General features: G+C 36.4%; 1 protein-coding gene across 10 annotated transcripts in view; it reads left to right on the top strand.

Annotated features, from left to right (window-relative positions):
* SLITRK4 (SLIT and NTRK like family member 4) overlaps nt 1-20,019 on the top strand; it is a 268,817-nt gene that overhangs the window by 25,340 nt on the left and 223,458 nt on the right. For 4 of the 10 annotated variants that reach the window (XM_084535150.1, XM_084535153.1, XM_084535155.1 and 1 more), the window contains exon 1: nt 1,002-1,149. The exons of 3 other annotated variants lie outside the window; for them this stretch is intronic. The gene's annotated coding sequence lies outside the window, so the exon portion shown is untranslated. Of the gene's footprint in view, nt 1-971; nt 1,150-1,392; nt 1,425-20,019 lie in introns of those variants that run through there. 3 more of the 10 variants (XR_014697696.1, XR_014697697.1, XM_084535158.1) reach the window with 3 other exon arrangements.

Genomic DNA, 20,019 nt, shown 5'->3' with positions numbered 1-20,019 from the left:
TGCTCATAACTTCCATTTTGAGATGACATTTTCCACACCTGGTCTCTGTCCTTTTTAATTCATAGTTTGAATATAGAGGGCATAATAGTCACTGATGTGCCTGATATTTTTTTTCCTTAAAATAAAAAAGCATGCCAGTAACTCAAGCTTAGACATGCTAAACTTTGGATGAAAACTAGTGGACAGGGGTCAAGACTTTGGAGCATGAAGGATATCTGTATTTGGACTGTGACAGCTTGACAGAAATCCATACAGGAGATAAGAAGTTTCCTTCTGCCATCTTTGTGAAGTGTTCAGCTAAAATAAAGCCTTACTTGCTTTTCTTTGTCCTTGTCTGTAGCACACAGCAAATGGTGGAGCACTCAAGCTCACAGCTTGAGTTTTGGTTCACTTAATTACAAAATCAATATTAATAGTGTTGCAGTGGGAGAAAACTTAATAGTAATAATAAATACACAGGACATAAAAACTTGTAAGGCAAAATGATTTGTTTCTCAATAGTAGAGATGCAGAACTGTGGAGGCATTTTATGAATACCTTATTCAACTAGAGACAAGTAATTTGAACCACTGGATGGAGATTGCTTTTCAGATAGTTGGCATGAATGTGCAAGTGTAAAAAGGAAAAACCATTCATTTCTATAAAGTTCTTTATTACAGTCTGATACAATAGACAAGTTCTTCTGAGGAGTTAAGGGTTACTGTGGAAAATTCACTTGGAAAAGGCTACTACATTCCATCCATTTATTGTATACCATTTCATATGTATTCTTATGTTCCATTGTTAAACAGGACTAGCATAGGATTCAAGAGTTAGACAGCACATCCTAGTGAGAGAAAGAGCATTTCAGCAGACCCCAGGGAAGATATGCTAAGTTCCCCCAACCACAAAAGCAAGGCAGATACAGCATAGAAAAGACTGGATTTTGTCTTGCTGTAAACCACATCAAGCAAACTCAAAGCTGATGAATAACAGTGCCCCTGCACAGCATCCTTGATGATGTTATTTGTTTCATCTGATATCCCTCACTGCCCGTTGGGCCTCATCAGGCTCCATTTTGGCCCAGCTGAAACATATTTCCCAGGTAGTTTTTATCAGTCTCAGAAGGGGCTACAGGGAAGTTTTCCTGAGGTTTACTGAGCAGTTGAGGTTAGTACCTAATCTATAAGGTTTATTTCTTCACTGAAGTTGTTCCCTGATATTATGATACAAAAAGAAGGGGTTTGAGTCTGTGTAGTTGTATTCTGGTGCATGCTTTTGAATGTTTATTATTTCTCAAAAAAATAAACATACACTTGAACCAAAATGTTATCAGCAGTTTTCTCTTAAAAGAACATTTAATTAGTTGTGTGTTCTAGTTTATTGTCGTTCAAGCATTCAAGCATGTATGTGATACAGGATGCTAATTCTGATTGTTATTTAAGGTAAAGTTTATTTGATTTTAGCACTTCATATGTGCAAGCTGCCTGGAGGGAATCAACTACTGGTTTTGGTTTGTTTGTTTCTTAAAGTATTCTTATTTTTACTGTTATTAGACCTCAACTACAGTTGGGATTGAGGTTTTTATTAGTGATGTTTTTACATGTTATAAATGTCTAAAAGATGCTGGAATATTGTTTTAAGATGCAACCAAGCATTCAGAAGGAAAAAAGGATTATTTTGCTGATACACCCACGAAGGTGATATACCCACACAAATACTGAGCATTTGTGCATGAAACTTTTCTGTCTAACTTTCATAGAGCTACATATTTAACTTAAATACTTTGGAGTTATATTCATATAGCTTAAGTAAGTTTATAGCTATAATTATGTGAAAGCAGAGAAGGTTTCTGTGGTGGAAATTTCATTCTGTTGAATGTAGTTACTGAGAGTGTTGAGAACTTACCTGTTGATGATTTCACAACAAATTGCTATGCCACTGCTGGTTCAATTTGTCTTTTCTTTTTTCTTTTTTTTTTTATTTAACTTCAGTACTTGAATCATGTTTTCTTTGTGTTTAAAGCTATAACTACTTTCTTTACTAATTGAGGATATAACAGTAATTATGTCTGAATACCACTTCTAATACACTCTGATACATTCTTGCCTCTATACTCAGTGGTGTTCCATGGGTTTTTGATTATCTGGTGTAATTCAGTAGTAATTTGAGGGAAACATTATAGTAGTGTGGTTTTTTTTTTGTTTGTTTGTTTTCTTTTTTAAGAGAAATTGTGGTGAACAAATACTTCCTTACTGCTTCAAGGTTTGCTTTCTTTTTAAAAAAAAAAATATATATTTAGGCCTTAGGCTATCTAAGCTATTTTGAGTTATCCATATCTAAGAATATTTCACTTATAAGTACACATAACAGTCCCAAGAATAAATTAAAATTTACCTTGTGATGATGATGGAAGATCATTAAAATATTGAGGGAAAGTAGACGCTGGGAACAGCATAGACAGTGAAATAATTTAGGCCAAATAACTTCATCAGATTATTTCTGTGAATCAGAGTTTACATAAGCCAATAGTTGTACTGAGCTTATGTAAATATGGATTGTTCCGGACAGAGTGTCTATTAAATTTATTTGTTTTTTATTCTATCTGCTTGTGATGGAAAACTTCATCTGGTTCAGAAGAGTTCTTATGGATGAAAGGTTTGCTAGAACCAGTAAACTTTTCCAGTAAGATTTGTTTTCAAGCAAAAAGTGATGCTATTCCCTACCAGAGAGCTAGAATAAATACAGCTTATAGCTACAGGAATGTTATTTGTCAATGACTGGGTGGTTATTTCCAGTGCAATAGAGTTGTACCTTTTCCCCTCTTTTCTGAAGTAGTGCAAATACACAGTAAGCTTCCAAAAGAAGAGGGGGAAAAAAGGATGGATGAAGAACTGAATGTCTTTGCAACTTTATTTTTCCTATAAACGGTTGTAACATCAATTACTATTCTCCTTTTCAATTCCTTCTGACCTCTTTAAAAATACTTTTTGGTAACGCTCAAAGAATGAGAAATGCTGCTAAAGTTGATTTTCTGCGAGCTACTTCAATTTGTAGTTTTTGTCCCCTAGTTTTTAAGGGATTTAGAGTAATTGGACTTAAAAATAGTTTAACACACTAAACAAAAATTAGGGTTCAATATTGGCTGTGCTCTCCTGGATAAGATGATGGCAGCTGAAGTATACTGGCAAAGGCCTGATTGGAGGGATAAAGTGGTAGTTTTGCGGTCAAATTTGTGTATTGATTTGGAATTATGACCCACCCTTGATTCAAAATCTGTTTGCTGAACTTCAGCAGGGAGGTGGCTGTGGATGTGCTGACCATGATGCTGAAGTTGTGTGAAGGCTAAGACTATACTGTAAATTTGCTTGAATTTTGTTTTGTAACTGCGGACTATCAGGCTTTCCAAACTGTAGCTGTGGTCAAGAAATGCACAGAAGTAACTCTTCACTTCAAGTTACCAAACCTGACTTTGTTGCCCACTCAATTCTGTATCTCATTTGCATTGGATATAGTAAATTAGCGCCCTTTAAAGTCTTTAGAGAAATGTTGGCTAAAACAGCTTTCTTGCAAAAGATTGCTTTCATAGGATGTGCACCTGCTCATTTATAATGCTGCTGGAAGTGCTATAGAAATCCCTAACAAAAAGTGGCCCTGTTCTCCCCTGAGTTACCACATTTCCTTTCCAGGCTGTATCGGCCTAGTCTTCCCTCTCTAGCTTGCTGTGAATGAGCTACAAACCAGCTACTTTTAATCAGACTTCCTAGCATTTACAAGCATAGCTGAGGGAAAGAGGAAAGGCAGCTTACCCCACACAGCTGCCAGCTTTATTAAAAGGGAAGTACTCTAACAACACTTTGTTGATGATAGTGCTATGAATCTAAAGTTCCCTTGTGTTTTCCTTTTGCTTTGTATTAGTTAGACAGTCAGGCTCAAACTTCTCTAGATGAAGCTATTGCTCCATGTATGTATATTTAGAATATGCTTTTGCATTGTAATCTTACTTTAAAATGCTGCTGTTTACAGTTGAATTTATATTCATTTTTTAAACTAAATCAAAAGAGTCTGAAAAACCATCTGCTCACCAAAAGCCAATGAAACTATTACATCTCTCCTTTGGACACCATCAATCAGCTAACCAGACGTGCAAGCAGATAAAGGCAAGCATGATCTATTTTGAGCAGGATTTGTTTACTTATGTGAGAGAACTGTTAGTATCTCATGAAATCCATTAGGGACATGGGCTTTAGATTTAGAAATAATTCGTATGTACAGTATTTTAGTAAGGTTTCCCCCCAAAAAGTAACAAATGATTTAGCAAAAACAAAACACCTGATTTTTCTCATTCTATATTTTAAAAGTAAAAAAAAAAAAAAATAAAAAAATTGATGTGCAAAGGCAAAATATTTTGTGTATTTCCAAAATGGTACACCACCAACCAAACATCTAATCTCTTAATGCCAGCGTGTTCTGGAAAGAGACATCTCAACTGTTTCCATTCACTGGGTGGCAGTATGGATTCAGAGCCACAGATAATTATGGATGGATAAAAGTTATAGAAGGTATGTCACCAGTCTCTGGAGGTAAAATTTCTGAGGAGGTACCAAGTGTTCCCAGCTATTGGTAACCTTCAGCTACATGCAGGATCAGTTTAAGTAGAAAAGCAGTGCTTCAAGGACATTGCCTGTTGGAGCCTGTGGGTTTTACCGTACAGGAGCAGTGCAAACAAGCATGCAGCAAGAGCTGTGGAAGTTTTTCTCAGCACACAGTCTATAGTGAAGCTGAGTGTGAATTTAGGATCTTAAAGGTATGCTTGAGCTTTTAATGTGTAAAATATTCTCGTGGTAATCTTTTTTTTTTTTTTTTTTCTTTCCTGAATGTAGCTTCTTCCCAAAATTTACTTAATTTACTTTTGGGTTTTCAGTAGATCATAGTTTTATCTTATTGGGAACTTCTGTATGCTTGGGGAGGGAAAGGGGCAGGAAAAATTAGTCACCTTCTCACTACCCCCAAGTCTTTGTTCAGATAGTTATAGGTTTTAGGTAACTGTCGCTCTGTGGCACTGATGTCTTTGGAATGTACAATACTGTCAGAGTGGAGTGTTAAAATGTTTAGGTAGTTAATAGGCATTTGAAGGTTATTGCATAAGGAGGTGTTTGGTGTTACAGGCTTGTTCCAGACTCATGTCCCTGCTAAATGCTTCCTTGAAAGGGAAGAGTAGACTTAAAGAATATGCACATTGCTGTGTTTATTGTCTCTGTCAATATCAGCTGAAATGATTGCTGCTGGAAGCTCTCAAAAAATACTTTCATTACTTATCCTTCCTTATCTTTCATTACTTATTCTTTCCTATTTTTATCTCCCCCCTTCTCCATAAAGTGTAGAGGAAAAAAAAACATTGAAATGAGTCTTCATAAATTTCCTATTTATAATTAATCTTTCAGAATATCTGGACTTTGGAAAATGTTCTATAGGAAAAAGTGGGGTGTTTGTTTTTAGAGTAATCACTTCCATTTGGGAGAAATGTGAAATTTATGTTAGTTCTTGCTACATCATTCTGGTAGACTCTGCTTTAAGCAGTTTGGATTTTAACTGTACTGTGAATCTAAGCTGCTGTTATACTGCCCTATTGTTGGTGGCTGTATAATAGGTATAATGGATTAGTCATTGTGTGCACACAAAAGAGTGGAAAAGAGAGAAGGGAATGGACTACTTCACATGTAACCATCTTTCCCTCTTTTATGCTGATGTGTCAAAATGATGGAGCGCAAGCTGTGCACAGACTAATGTTTCACCAGCTGAGTTGATCTTTATTAGAAATATGTTCCTATACTTCCTAGGTGTCTTATCAGAAAGGATGTGCATTAGAACCAAAAATCAAGAAATGAAACTCAAGGGAACTGACCTTCACTTGTTGTAGTGCCTAATGAAAGTCTCAGGTGCTGCAGCGTAACAGATATGGCTGAGCCACAGGTGTAATACAGTAGTGGAAAGCTTGGCACGAGGTTGGGATATGTCAAGTGAGAAATTTTAAAGGAAACAGGAGTACTGACAAACACTCATGAATGCCTCAGAAGGAAAACAGGGCATACACCTTACTGACAAAACCTGCTCTTTAATTTGAAGGATGACTCAAGAGCAAGTTCAAATGGATGTTCAAAACCAACTTTCAAGTAACACTAAGAATTACGCTTGTCAACATTGCTACAAATTATGTTATTTGAAGTGAGTAATCACAATTCAAGTATGAAGGTTGACAAAGTGTATGGGGAGGACTAACTGCCAGAATAGATAATTATTGAAGAAAGGAAGTTAAGTTTTGTGATGTGAACCCTTGGGTGTTGGATGTGCTGTGCTGGGTCCAACTTCACAAGTGTGAAGAATAATTAAGTTATTTATACTGTATCTGTGTAGCTTGCACTTGAGGGCTTCCATTGGTAATTGGGGAAAAAAAAAATCTTTCTTTTTCCAACATGTGGCTTGGCCTCTAGGCTTCATATTTGAGTTGCTGTTTGCTTGCTTGCTTCCTCCTGTGCTCTCCTTTCCCCACTTTCTCATGTTTGGGAATTTAACTGTAAGTAGAGAATGGAAGTGAGATGAACCCGGGTGTGTCTGTTTTTATGCTCAGATGTCTTTCCATAGTACCCTTCCAAGCCAGGCATCCTTATTTCCATTCCAGGGAGTTGAAGCAAAAGATCTTGTCAGGAGGCTCAGGGGTGACCTTATTGCTCTCTACAGGTACCTCAAAGGAGCCTGTAGCGAGGTGGGGGTTGGTCTGTTCTCCCATGTGCCTGGTGACAGGACGAGGGGGAATGGGCTTAAGTTGTGCCAGGGGAGTTTTAGGCTGGATCTTAGGAAGAACTTCTTTACCGAAAGGGTTGTTAGACACTGGAACAGGCTGCCCAGGGAAGTGGTGGAGTCACCATCCCTGGAAGTCTTTAAAAGATGTTTAGATGTAGAGCTTAGGGATATGGTTTAGTGGGGAATGTTAGTGTTAGGTCAGAGGTTGGACTCGATGATTTTGAGGTCTCTTCCAACCTAGAAATTCTGTGATTCTGTCATTGTATTATTACTAGGGTGGAGGTGCAACCTCCCTGCCCAGCAGCAGGGACACACACAAAAAAGAGGCAGAGAAGTAACAGCATCTAGACATTGCTGAAAGGCGTTGTCTGAATTGTATAGGCTTTTCATAAAAAAGTTCTTCATTCATGTGAATGACTTCTGTAGCTGTCAGCAGTATAACTCCCTGTGTAGAGAGAAGGCTGGCATTTTGTACTAATTGTATCAAGGTATAAGACTTATTTTTAATTGCAAGTTCTTTCCTTGCTATGCAATGTATCCTACGGTCCCTTTTTTAACATAAATATGGTATATATTACAATTGGCTGTAATAATTGGACAGGAAGGATATTTCTTAAGGGATTTTTGGGCTATTACATGGTCAACAGCAGCTTTTCTTCTTGTATTGTTGGGATTCTTGAAGAGGTAAAAATGATTCAGGTATTACTATGAATTACTTTGGTCCTCCAGTTCAGTCTTATACTGTCTTAATCCCCACGTATCTATTTGTTTGTTGAGAGTGAGGTTCTTAATTCAGTATAACCTGGTGGATGTTAGTGAGGTGTCCATAATAGCACAGGATATCTAAATCTAGGAATTGCCTCTCACGGAATTTTTCTTGCTAATAGTGAAGCTGCATACATTGCAAATACAATTATAAAGGTGATGAGCCTTTAGCTGAAAATGCCAGAGAAAGAGAAAAGCTTGAGAATGTATCTCAGTCACTATGATCTTTGCTGCTCTGCAGCCCAGAGCAGCAAATGTGCTCCTAGCAGATGTTTATCTGCCTACATATGTAAATGTATGTATGTGAGTAATGATGAATTTTACATTTAACACTGCAGTACATAGGAAGTGTCTATGTATATCAGTGAAGCTTGTCTAATAATGTTTTGCTTAGTATATAAAGTCTATGTGCAGGGGAGGAAGGATTTAAGAGAGATTTGTCTAGTCTCATGGGCTGATGTTAAGTCTCACTCACTTGAACCCTGTCTTTCATGTTCAATAGATGCTCTAACTGCATTAAATGTGCCTAAGAGTGCAGTGTGCACCTAAGTGTGCACTAAGAGTGCAGTGGTTTCTACTGTTTCATAACTACCAGGCTTATTTGACCAGATTCATGGTTACTCACATCTAGGAAGTAAAACTGGCAAAGGTTATAGTGGCTTTCTTGCTGAAGAGACTCCGTGTTTGTTCTGCTTTTATATTTATATAACTCCAGAAGTAGTGGTCTACCTCCATAAATCCCCCACCCCTCTCAAAACTATTCAATTGACTTAAGTGCATGTTATTAAATGTCTCTATCACCTGTCAAGAGTAACTCAATATCTATCCCACCATATTATGAAGTTTCAGTGGAGCTGAGCAGTTCACCAATAACACTGACATGGTATTCATTTTGTTCAGAAAAGGTTGGTGATAGAACAAAATACCATCATTCAAAATTCCTTATTAAGGTAAGTATGCCAGCTATAATGACATGTCTGTGAGGTTACCTCTCATCAACCAGGTAGAATAAAAGGCAGGAATTAGAGACCCTATGATGTGCATCCAAGGATAATTCATGGCCCATCAGCAATCCCATTGAAGCTGATGAAAATTTGCTGTTGACTTCAGTGGAAGTAAGATAACGGGACCTGTGTAAACTACAGTGTGATTCTTAATGCAAGTGGTTTCCTTTCATCTCTCTCAGTGCAATTACATTGATCCAGACATTTGATTGTGTCGTGCTCTACTTTACTAACAAGTAGCTGACCTCAGCAAAGATTTTTAGCCTATTTTTACTTCAAAAATTCAGTTTTATATGGCCTATAATATGCCTATAATATCTTGTTCTTGTACAAATGCTCTGAAGTGTTAGATCAGTAATAGCAACCTTTTTGCCCTGTAGTTCTCATCTGCTTACTGTTGAATTTGGAAGGAAAAAAAAACTCAGAATTTGAAGTAGCACCACTTGTCTATTTTTTCCATAAGGTGTAATTTCATTTGCTGTTACTCAATCTCTGCTATAATTATTAGTTATGGTAGTTTCTACTTTTAGATATATGTAAAGATCCATAATAATGTCCCAAACACCCTTCTGTTTTGACTTGTTAATTGTTAGTGTTGTGCTATTACTTTTACTGGGTTTACAAACTGACCCCATTATAACACAGGGAAATTACAGAGTGGCTAGCAAATATATAGGTGTTTGCAGAAAATTATATATTTTAAAGCAGATTGTTTAAGGCAGTAACTTCAGTCTGTTGTTCAGATTTAAGTGCTGTGTGAAAAGGTTTGTTTTGGGTTATTCTATTTGTCAGGATATTGATTTAAAGCTTTTATCATGCCTCGTTAAATTGACTAATATTATTACCAGTATTTGCATGAGACTTGAGTGCTGGTCTTGATAACAGAATTTCATTTCTGAAGCCTTAAATTAAAGCATTAAATAATATACTACTGGCATGAAATTTTAGCAGACCAGTGCAAATGCTCCTTAAATGCAAGTGTTAATTTATAATCTTAAAGCACAAGATTATAACAGTAACGTGACCTATTGATGTTAGAAAGCTTTAAGTGATGATGTACTTACTGTTTATCTGACTGACCCTTTCTTAGCTAATTAGGTAATTCATAGTAGATAATATTTTGTCACATAATTTGGGAATCAGATTCTCCAATGCTCTCTATTTTAAAGATGCATGTAAGGAAAACTGAGCAGCACTACTTGTGGTTAAAGTTAATTTAGTCATTATAAGCAATATGATCATAATATTTTATGTTCTTGCACATCACCATAATATCTGAATAGTCTCTCTGTAAAATTGGCTGCAAGAGTATTAGTTTTTAAACATGTTGGAATTGTGTTGGTGGGTTGTATTATCAGGCCTATAGCACTTATTTTTAGGTTTGGTGTCAGAATATTTATTAAACATATATATTTACAGTAACAGTAATATCATTTTTGTAGACCAGCCAAAATGGTTGACAGAAAACAGTTGAGTTTCTTGTTTCTTCAAGCTCTCTTCAGGTTTGAAATAAAAGCTGAAAACTTGAAAGCTAAATGAAAAGGGAGAGCACTGTTTTGGGTTTGACTGGTTAATATATCTAGCTGAACTATCTGAAAGCAGAAGCTGTTGCTACCAAGGGAGTTGGAGGACCACCTTGATGCTGAAAGATATTTCAAGGTAGTTGCCTTCTCTAATGGGAAATAGGTAATTCATTGCTTGTGGAACAAGGAAAAGTTACTGAGAAAAAGAAATGGTCTAAGTGATTAAAATGTGATTGATTTTTTCAGTCCACTTAGTCTGAGCTTTCATTTAACTTTCAAATTTTTATATTGTCTGAAGGAGGAGCAAGGTAAGACTTGGTTATACTTTTCCAAATAAACTAGTTAATTTAATAAAATATTTCTAGAATTGAAGTGTCCTGAAGGATTTTTTGACTCAGTAAAATATTTTGAATTCAATGTTTGTATCTTATCTCTATTTCATTGTTAAAATCATGTATGCAGTCTACTTTAAATACTATATGTGAATAAATGTTTAAGAAATAATCCTATTTATGCTTAGTTACACTAAGGTTACATAAGATACTACTGTATTACAAAGAACTTGTCTTGTACCAGTTGATCCTCATCGGTGAGGATATTTCACTGAATGTCATGCTCTATAACAGTTTGTACTTCAAAAAAAAAAAAAAAATACAGATATGTCAGCAACATGTTGCTTTGGCTCTTGATTGTGATCAGAAACTATGGAAACACAACACTTGGATCAATGGCCAGCTGCTTTATGTTAGGTGGGGAAAAAGAAACTTGACTTTCCTGAATAAGTTACCATTGTAAATGGAAATATTGCTGCTTTGAATATTGCTTCAAATGTTCTAGATACCTCAGTGACAAAGGCCCATATCAAGGAACTTAGCAAATATAGCTTTATCATTTGTTTTGAAGGACTGCTGACACTCAGTTTTCTTCTTTCTTCAACCTCTTTTAGAACCGTACTCATCCACTTGTTAAAAATGCTTTCCATTTCACTTAGCAGAGTAACGCTTCCTCAGCTGAAGTATCAGTCTTTTGTTTCCCTTGCAGCAATCAGATCACTTGATTCTGTTCTATTCTTCTTCCCTGAGTTGCTGTCTATAGACTTTATTTAATGTACCTGCCAAAGACGCCTTTCTCCTTTTATTGATATGGATGCAGCGGGTCAATTTTGAAGAAGAAAAGGGAAAGGAAAAAAACTAGCATTGTAAACAGAAAAGGGAAGAAATAACACAATAACAAAATTGTCTTAACACAAGAATGAGATTTGCTTGTGGTGTGTATATATATATATATATCAAGAATATAAACACAATGGCTCTCTATGTCCAATTATACTGTTACTTTCTCCTCTGCAATATCTTAGGATTGGCTAGACTAGCCTAGCAAAACACTTCAGGATCCTGTTTCTGTTTTAAGCCCTGTGATATTTACACAATTAAATGGGAAATAATTTGGTCTATTTTTTTAAGTAATGTTGCTTTTTAAGGCTGACATAGTTATTCACAGTGCATATTAGTGGGGAAAGTGGAGGCTTACAGCTAAAATGAATGGCAGGGGAGAGGCAGAGTCAGGTTTAGTGTGAAACTGCTGGGATGTTGCCTTTCAGCAAATGCATGTGCTTCTGGGAAAAGACAAATGGGTGTAGTGTTTCTCTTCAGTCTAAACGCTTGTAGATCCAAGGAGTTATAGCAGAGATCATAAACAGACCTGAAATGTCTGACTTTTCTACTGAATAGCAATGCTTCTGGTTTTTAAAGTGGAAAAACACTATCTAGTGAGAGCTCAGAGTTGAGGGGTAGGGAAATAAACAGTAGTTGTTTGGGGATGCCTAGTGTTTTGTGTGCTCTGGAAATATGGTAAGACTTGGCAGAAGTTTAAAAAAAAAAAAAAGGAAAAAAGAAGTATACCTGTGTATACAGGTGATAGTGGTACTGTTGGCCTCATTATCACCTGCATTGATTTTGGAGAGATTTAAAGATTTAAGAGCTAAAATTGGTTGAAGGAATCCTTGTATGGGCCTAAAAGGTAAGAGATCCTGAGATGATCCGAAGTTATCTGCATTACCCTTGTGGCAACCTTAAACTTAGTTTGACTTTGGGATGCTGCAAGTCCCATCTGTGGCTGGAACCCCTTGCAGAAAGGATCTCAGGATGAGATCTCATCCACATGCTAATGATTTCTATCATTAGTTGTGTGCCAGTGCTGTGAGGATGCATATATGGGAGGTGAGTACTTGTGAGAAAAGAGGTCCTCTGTTGCCACAAGGTTGGTCTCAAAGTTATTCTTACAGGAAAGTAAAATGAAAAAGTGATTAACTTATTCTTAAACACAGCCTTGAACTTATTTCTACAAGGGAATCCAGCTATTCTGTTCCATCCTGGTCCTGGCTGTTGAACCCTTAGGGCAGCTCAGGCATTAGGGTTTCCGAAACTGAACTGTGAACCCAGACTGTGGATGTGACTGGCTTTTGGATGGGGAGAAGCTATGTTTGTATGTGCCAAGACCTGATCTGAAAAGGCTATGTAGAAGAATGGGCTGCCATGTTGCAGCTGAGGTATAGTAATGAAGTAAATAGCCTAGAACCTGTAATGAACTAAATAAACTAACTTAACTTCAGTGAGGAGATTACAGCAATCTTTCTCCTTTCATGAAACTTAAGCTATGAACTAAGGCACTGTGTAATGCAAAATAATGGTCACATTCAAGGAAGTGCAGTGTTATTTTTTCTTTAAATCTCTCTGAAGTTAAATTGTTATCTAATATTTTAGGTGATGTACTTCAGATTTTACTAATAAAAAATATGTACACACAAACATACTTTATCATGTGTAAAACTGCTTCTTACTTTTATGCTATGGTATAGTATAGGGATGCTTCCAGTTTAGCAAGCTGGAGTCCCACTTCTAGCACTTGAGATTAAAGTACTTGCATCAGTGCTCAATTATTTCAAGACTGAACTTAAAGTAGCTTTCTGCTTAAGGGCTGAGCAGAGGCCCTACTCTGGTTTTGAAGGCAGTGCTTACAGATTACTTTAAGTGTGATGTATTAAGTGTAAGAGTATATTTCTGAAGACTTGCAATTTAACAGCAGAGAAATTTTCCTATGGCTTTCATCAGTGAACAGTCTCTGGAGTACATAATGTATCTGCTTTTCTTCGTGCATGATACATGTTTCAATATCTTGTATTTTTTATATTTCTGATGCATGTTCATGGCTACATTTGCATACACTCCATTATGTGATGTATTAATATCTGAACAGCAGTATTTAAAGTGTATTCCCAGCAGACCCTGCGTAAACAGTGAGCTGGAAATTGGCCCTGGGCAAAGAGCTGATATACAATATCAACATGCTTGTATTCAGACATTCCCTCAAAGAGTGATGAGGGATTAAAAGGCTAAAAGATGGGGGGGAATACAGGCACAAATATGTATTGAGTGGTTAAAAAGTCCTGGTAACAAGTGTGTGCTGTCCTCATCCTTGGAGAGCAGGGGAACCTACTAGTAGTGAAGCCCAACTAGAAAGGCTCCAGGTGTGTTTGCCAGATTGTCTGTTTTCCAGAGGTGTTCATACATACAGCACTACCACTCAGTGCTCATATCCATACCTGAAAAGCAAGGAAGCAAAGATGCTTCTAAACCTGAGCCTTTGAAGACTGCTGGACAAACAGGTGACACAATGATTTGTAAATCAGAGAAAACAGATCTGGCTGCACAGTTAGTTCAGTGTTGCAAAGGCATTGTTAACAAAGATCCCCTCCCCATGAGAGTTCTCTGTTTATGCGTAGTGATGTTGAACTGTCTTCTTTGCAACCTGTTAAATATTAACTTAATCCTAGGCTGACTCACCTCTGTTTATGCAGGCACATAGGTAATGCCACTTTGGAATAGAAAGCTATGTACTCCCTTGCCAGCCTTTTGCTAAAAGTGCTGCAGTAAAATGAATTATTTCAGCTCCTTGTTCCAGAAAGGTCACACAAACTAATAGTTTTTTTTTTACTGTGTTGATTTGATCTGCCCTGTACTTGCTTTCTTGAGGAAGCTTGGTCAGCCTGAACAGTATGACAGGATGGCAAGTGCTTCTATGTGTAAATCTCCATCTCTTTCTTGTGATAAACCCACAACATTTTGTCATGATGATGACCAGCAGATCTGCTGGCTTTCACTGTTACTTCCAGCCTTCATTCTCTTCTTGATTCTTAACTATAAATCATTTTTGGTGTGCACTATGCACAGTGCACATCAGGACATATAAACTGCTTATTATTAAACTGTTTCTCCCAGACCTGTTCTGCTTGAAAGGACACTGTCTGCTGCTTCCAGTTTAGTGCAATATTTTCCTGTCAACGGAAAATTTTCTTTTCTATAGAGATGAGATTACTTTGTCATATTAATATAATGTGCTATAGCTATCTATAGCTCATTGAACTTTGTGTAGCATGATAATATGATGCAAAGAAAATAAATCAGCTTCAAGCTATTACTAGAAAATAATGATATGAATGGAGAGAGGAATTTGCTGCATCTGATTGCTGATTCTTTTTTTTTTTTTTTTTGAGTTCATTACAAGTTCTGGAGCAGTGGTCCTAGCTTTCTCCTATTCCATATGCTTCAAATAACAGCTTTTCATCTCTGTATGGAAGAAGCTCTGGGCAGGAATTGCATTGTAAACTGTATAAACTGTTCTGTTTTCCACACAATTACTTGTATTCTTGACATCAGGAGGGGGTCTTGACATCAGGAGGGGGTTCTTCACAGAGAGGGTGGTTGCACACTGGAACAGGCTTCCCAGGGAAGTGGTCACTGCACCGAGCCTGTCTGAATTTAAGAAGAGATTGGACTGTGCACTTAGTCACATGGTCTGAGCTTTTGGGTAGACCTGTGTGGTGTCAAGAGTTGGACTTGATGATGATACTTAAGGGTCCCTTCCAACTCAGGATATTCTATGATTCTATGATTCTAAATTCTCCTTCCCTCTTTTTGCCTACCCTACCTTACTCCTCATTACCAACTTTTCTTCTTCATTTGCTCCATCAGGGGTCTTCAGCTGCAAAAAATCACTACCTCATCCATACTCTCCACAGAAACCTCACTTGTATTTTATCAGAGAAGTGACTTCTATGATTCCTTCCATTTTATTTTCCCTTTTGTTCTCTGATCTCTTCATATACCACTCCCTCAGCTTACTTTTTCTTGTCTGTCTTCATTCATGACTGCATATCTGCTTTACTTCCTATTTACTCTTGAAATAAAACCAAAACAAACTCCTTTGTACTTACATATTTTAAGTTCTGTCTTAGATGGCCCTAAGTATTGCTTTTACACAATTTTCAGTTGTCTTTTTCTAGCTGAAGCTGCAGAACACCCTGTTTTTTTTTTTACCAATGCTGACCTGCACCAACCTTGCAGGAATCTGCAGTAAATATTCCACACAATCTTTTCTGACACTTAACATCTAAGATGGAGCTAAAACACTCTCTCTTGGGAATTTGACCAGGAGCTCTGTCTTCAGTCCTTTGCTCATCCTGTAGCTATTCTCATTGTGGTCTCTTCTGCTAATCTTAATTAAACCGTAGACTTCTAAGCTGTTTACAAATCATAGCATAGTCTAGCTAAAGTTCTTAACAGGTTCTTTCTCTTTCATTTCATGCAGCATTCTTTTCTCTAAGGTTGACAAACTTGCTCTTGCATCCATTCACATGGTAGATCCAAAAAGTGTTTTCTGTGGCTTTCGGTGCTGCTTTCTCTGCTGTTCCACAAGCTCTCCTTTGTTGTTGCTGTTACACTCAGTATGTGGGATTTACCTCTAATTCTTAAGCCCCAGGAATTAGATCACTACCTCCCTATATCATGTCATTTTTGAGATGTCAGCTTCTGCCTTCAGGCTATTGTTGATTATTCTTATAGTTTGCTAGATAAGCTATCTTTTACTTGTGTTGCAATTGCTTGTTATCTAAAGCTTATTTACACACATTGGAAGTTTGACTTTATCTTCAGAGGCATGGGATGTTTAAAAAGAAGACTACATAATCTACCTGGGTGATAGTAGGTATCTGGTCTCCAAATCTGGATAATTTAGATGCCATGCTGTCCTTATTCTTGTACAATAACTTATTGAAAACATCAGTATACTGAGAATACATATTAATTAGACATCTTATTGCTTTCTATACCCTGTCAATAGATGGGTTAACTGAGAAGCTAAGATTAAAGTCTGTTTCCAAGCTGATGGGAGAAAACAGAAGTTTTTACCTATTGGTTAAATACCTTTACTAAAATTATGAGGTTTGTGGTACCCATGGGAATGGAACTCAACTTCTGATCCAATTATTCAAGTGTGATATTACATATTTCTGTAAAATGTACATATAATAAAAGTCTTCCTAAGACTTGAAGTTGTAGTCATCCACTGGATTTTGAGTACCTTAGCTCTTGGAAGCTCCGCATTTTACATCTCACTTAAACCTAATCTATAGAGTGGGAAGGAATCTTCTGTTGACTGCGAGTGTTAGGTGGTATGTATGCTCAGGGGTGTGTCATCACTGAACCTTGATGAAACTTGACGTTTCCTTCTCTCATGCAACCAGTCAGTGTTTTGTGTAAACTTGTTATGTCAGCTCAAGTGTTAGTGAAGTTGCTTAGTGAACTGGACCGGAGACCTAATGAAGCTTAAAACTGCCCTTGAAAAATGAATTATTTTTAACCTGGATCAGTTCATCCTGTCACTATGCAAATGCTTGTGCTGACATGGATTGGATGCAGCAGAGATAAGAGTATCCTTTAGTGGTGTTATTTGTAAACAGTAGCTTCAGCTGTCTATTGGAATATACAAAGGTGTTTTGGTTCTCTTTGTAAGTCAAAACTGCAGTAACTCACCATGTCTGGACAAGTAATACCACTGTCTTAACTGATGTTAACTACAGAGGAATAAACTGTTGAAATTTAAGGTGCTTTGAAGAGCTAGGATATTAATGGCCATTTAGAAGGCATATACTTTACAGATTTCATGTTATTTTAGCACATCCCAAAATTTTATTCTATTATGTTCTCTGGACTTGCTGTGTGAAGATCATATGCAAAGCAAACACTCTCACATAAAACAAACCTTTCCTGGTTGGATCAGTTACTGCTCACATTCACTTACCACTGATTAATCTTTTAACCTCAGTAGCACATTCTTTGCTTTCTTCAGTGTAGGAATACCAGGGCCAACAGGTACACCTTCAGGTTCTGACTACATTATGTCCACCATCTATTAGCCATCAGTCTGAAGAGGTTGTCTGCTAGCATGTCTATGTACATGACAGCTCTATGCTTTGAAAACATAATGTAGGGACTTGTATTGTTGAGACTTCTTTTTCAATATTGATAGTTGTGAGTGCCTGCAGCACTTTTCTTGCAGTAACTGAAAATTATAGCCCAGTGGAGAGCTCTGAAGGTGTTAAAGACCTCCAAGAATAATCCCTTCATGTGCCCTGGGCTTAATTTCTCATTTGCACAATTCTAACTGAGGATGATACTGATGAAGTGAAAAAAAGAATCAGGGCAGAAGATGTTAACTTACATTTTCAGTTTTGGAGCAAAGCACAGATGTCCTCTTCCAGGTAAATTTTAATAAGCTTTTGGTCTTTGAAAGTGTAAATAATTTATTAGGGTTTTACTGCGCTTGCCATGTTTCAGAAGAGTAAATGCTAACTCAAAGTAAAGTAACTCAAACAATGAATGTGGATGGAATAGTGACTAAAATGTGTTATAACCTTGAAATGTTAGTTAATAGTACTGAATGTAGCTATTAAATGCAAATTCAAACCTGAAAGATTATTTCCTTCTTCATTTTTTACAAAAGGCAGCTTCAAGCTCAAGCAGTACTTTTACTTACCTCTAACTTCCTGCTAAACCATGCTTCCAGTTGCCAATAGTATTGAGAGAATGGATGGCAGAATTTGGTCTATTATTTTAGCAAAATGTCCTTAAACTAAGCAACTCCATTTCCATCTGAAAAGATACAGGCGTTTGTGGTATCTGCATGTTTGAGTAGTTGCTAGAATGCTATTTATTCTCTAGGTATAATTTCCTCATTTAAGGAGGAAAAAGAAGAGGAAGAAACAGATATTGTTTGACTAATGTATAAATAAAATATAGCTCTTTAGCACTATGAAATCTGTGATTTGTACCTGCTGTTACATCCCAAGAGGAGACAGGGTGATGAGTAGTTCTGGGCTATCTATTCCAACCATGTCTGAAAAGGAAATTGAGTGAACCAGAAGTTATAGCACTAAAACATTTCTCAAGCTTGTGTTTTGGGTTTTGTTACTCTTATAGCAATAACAGTTAAAGTGTATTATCTAATGCTCATTTCAAGCATCTTATGTGGCTCTGACACTTTATTCATGTAGACACATAGGCTGTTTCATTTTATATATATACATATATATATACATACACACATATAAAAAAAAGTAACCTTAAGTGCACACAAACACATTGCTTTTTAGCTTTGTGGCTATGCAATATTAATTTTTTGTTACATAGTGCAATTGTTAACTTCATCTCTTCCAATCATTCCACCTTTCTACTTTCCCATGCTCGTCAGATGGACTCTCCAATAGTAATAGTCTGTTACTCTTTTTACTTTTTTACTCTTGTATTCTAATAAGTTAAATGCTGAATCTTTCTTGCTAGGGCCATATTGAATCATCTAAGTTAAAAGGAAACATCTAGTGTGAATGAGATGGTACAATTGGATACTTTCATAAAAAACAGATTTATACATATGTAATCTGACAATTTTACCTGTATCCGTTTATATAGACCTATGAGATGACAGTCTTTTTGGAAGCAGGTGTTAACTAAACTCGTGTTAGATAAAAAGAAGAAACAGTTCAAGACAAAAAAAAAAAAAAGGCATAGAAAGGTCAAAGACTGTTCTAACAGGGTCCACCTCCCATGGATCTACCTCCTTGATTTTGGTGGATTAAGTGCATCAGATGTGTAATGAACCAAACTGTGTGGACATGGGAAGAATAAGTAACATTTTTTGCATTTATTAAATACTATTATTTGCTTTATTTGGATCTATTTAAATCCATATAACTAGATAATTACCTAGGGGAAGGTAAGTAACTGCTTTAGATGCTAAAAAAAAAAAAAAAATAATAATTTTAAATGTCAAGTTTTCTGGTTGGTTGCTTTCAACTATATCTATGAGTAAATTTGAGGAGCTTCTTAATACTGAGTTTAGCATGTACTGGGATGGTATTATTTCCCCAAGCTTATTGTTGATCTTTCAAAAACTCAGTGATACACTTTTTCACAATGTGAAGTTTTTAAATAATTACATAAAGCTCTCAGAAATCACTGAAGTTTTCATATAGAGTGGCTAAATGGTGTCTTCTGGTTCCTGACATTTTAGATTACGGAAGCTTCATCTTGCTGAATTTCAAGATGTTACTTATGTCTAGGATTTGGTGTGTTTAAAAGCATGCAGCAAAATTTAGCTTCCAGACCAGTTTTCTTTTAAAAATAAAATTACCTGCGAGGATGGAAAAGTAAGTAGCATGTTACTTTTTTAGACATACAGCACTTGTGTATCTGTATAAAATCTGAATCATGTCTCTTTCATGGGAAAATGTTTTGCTGAACTTCAAGTATTAATCTTCCTCATGCTTTCAGATAAAGCAATTTGAACGCTTTTGGATATGTTCTTAAGATGACTTGGTGATTTTTCATGTTTTTGAACCTAAGGAAAAGAAAGATATTAGAACAATTAGCAATAGAGTATTTCTTTTAAAGTGATGTAGAGAGAATTCTGAAATAACATTCTTGACCAATCAATCCTTCACCCATAACAACTCAGGATCAATAGGATACTTAAGTAATAACTATCAAGTAATAAGCTTGATCTCACCATCCCTGTACTTTTTTGTATGAAGTATGTCTTTGCTTTATAGCTCT

Source organism: Aythya ferina (assembly GCF_964211825.1).
Source record: "Aythya ferina genome assembly, chromosome: 13".
Lineage (NCBI taxonomy): Eukaryota > Metazoa > Chordata > Aves > Anseriformes > Anatidae > Aythya > Aythya ferina.
Note: the sequence above shows the minus strand (reverse complement) of the source record. Positions and strands in the feature narration are given on the sequence as shown.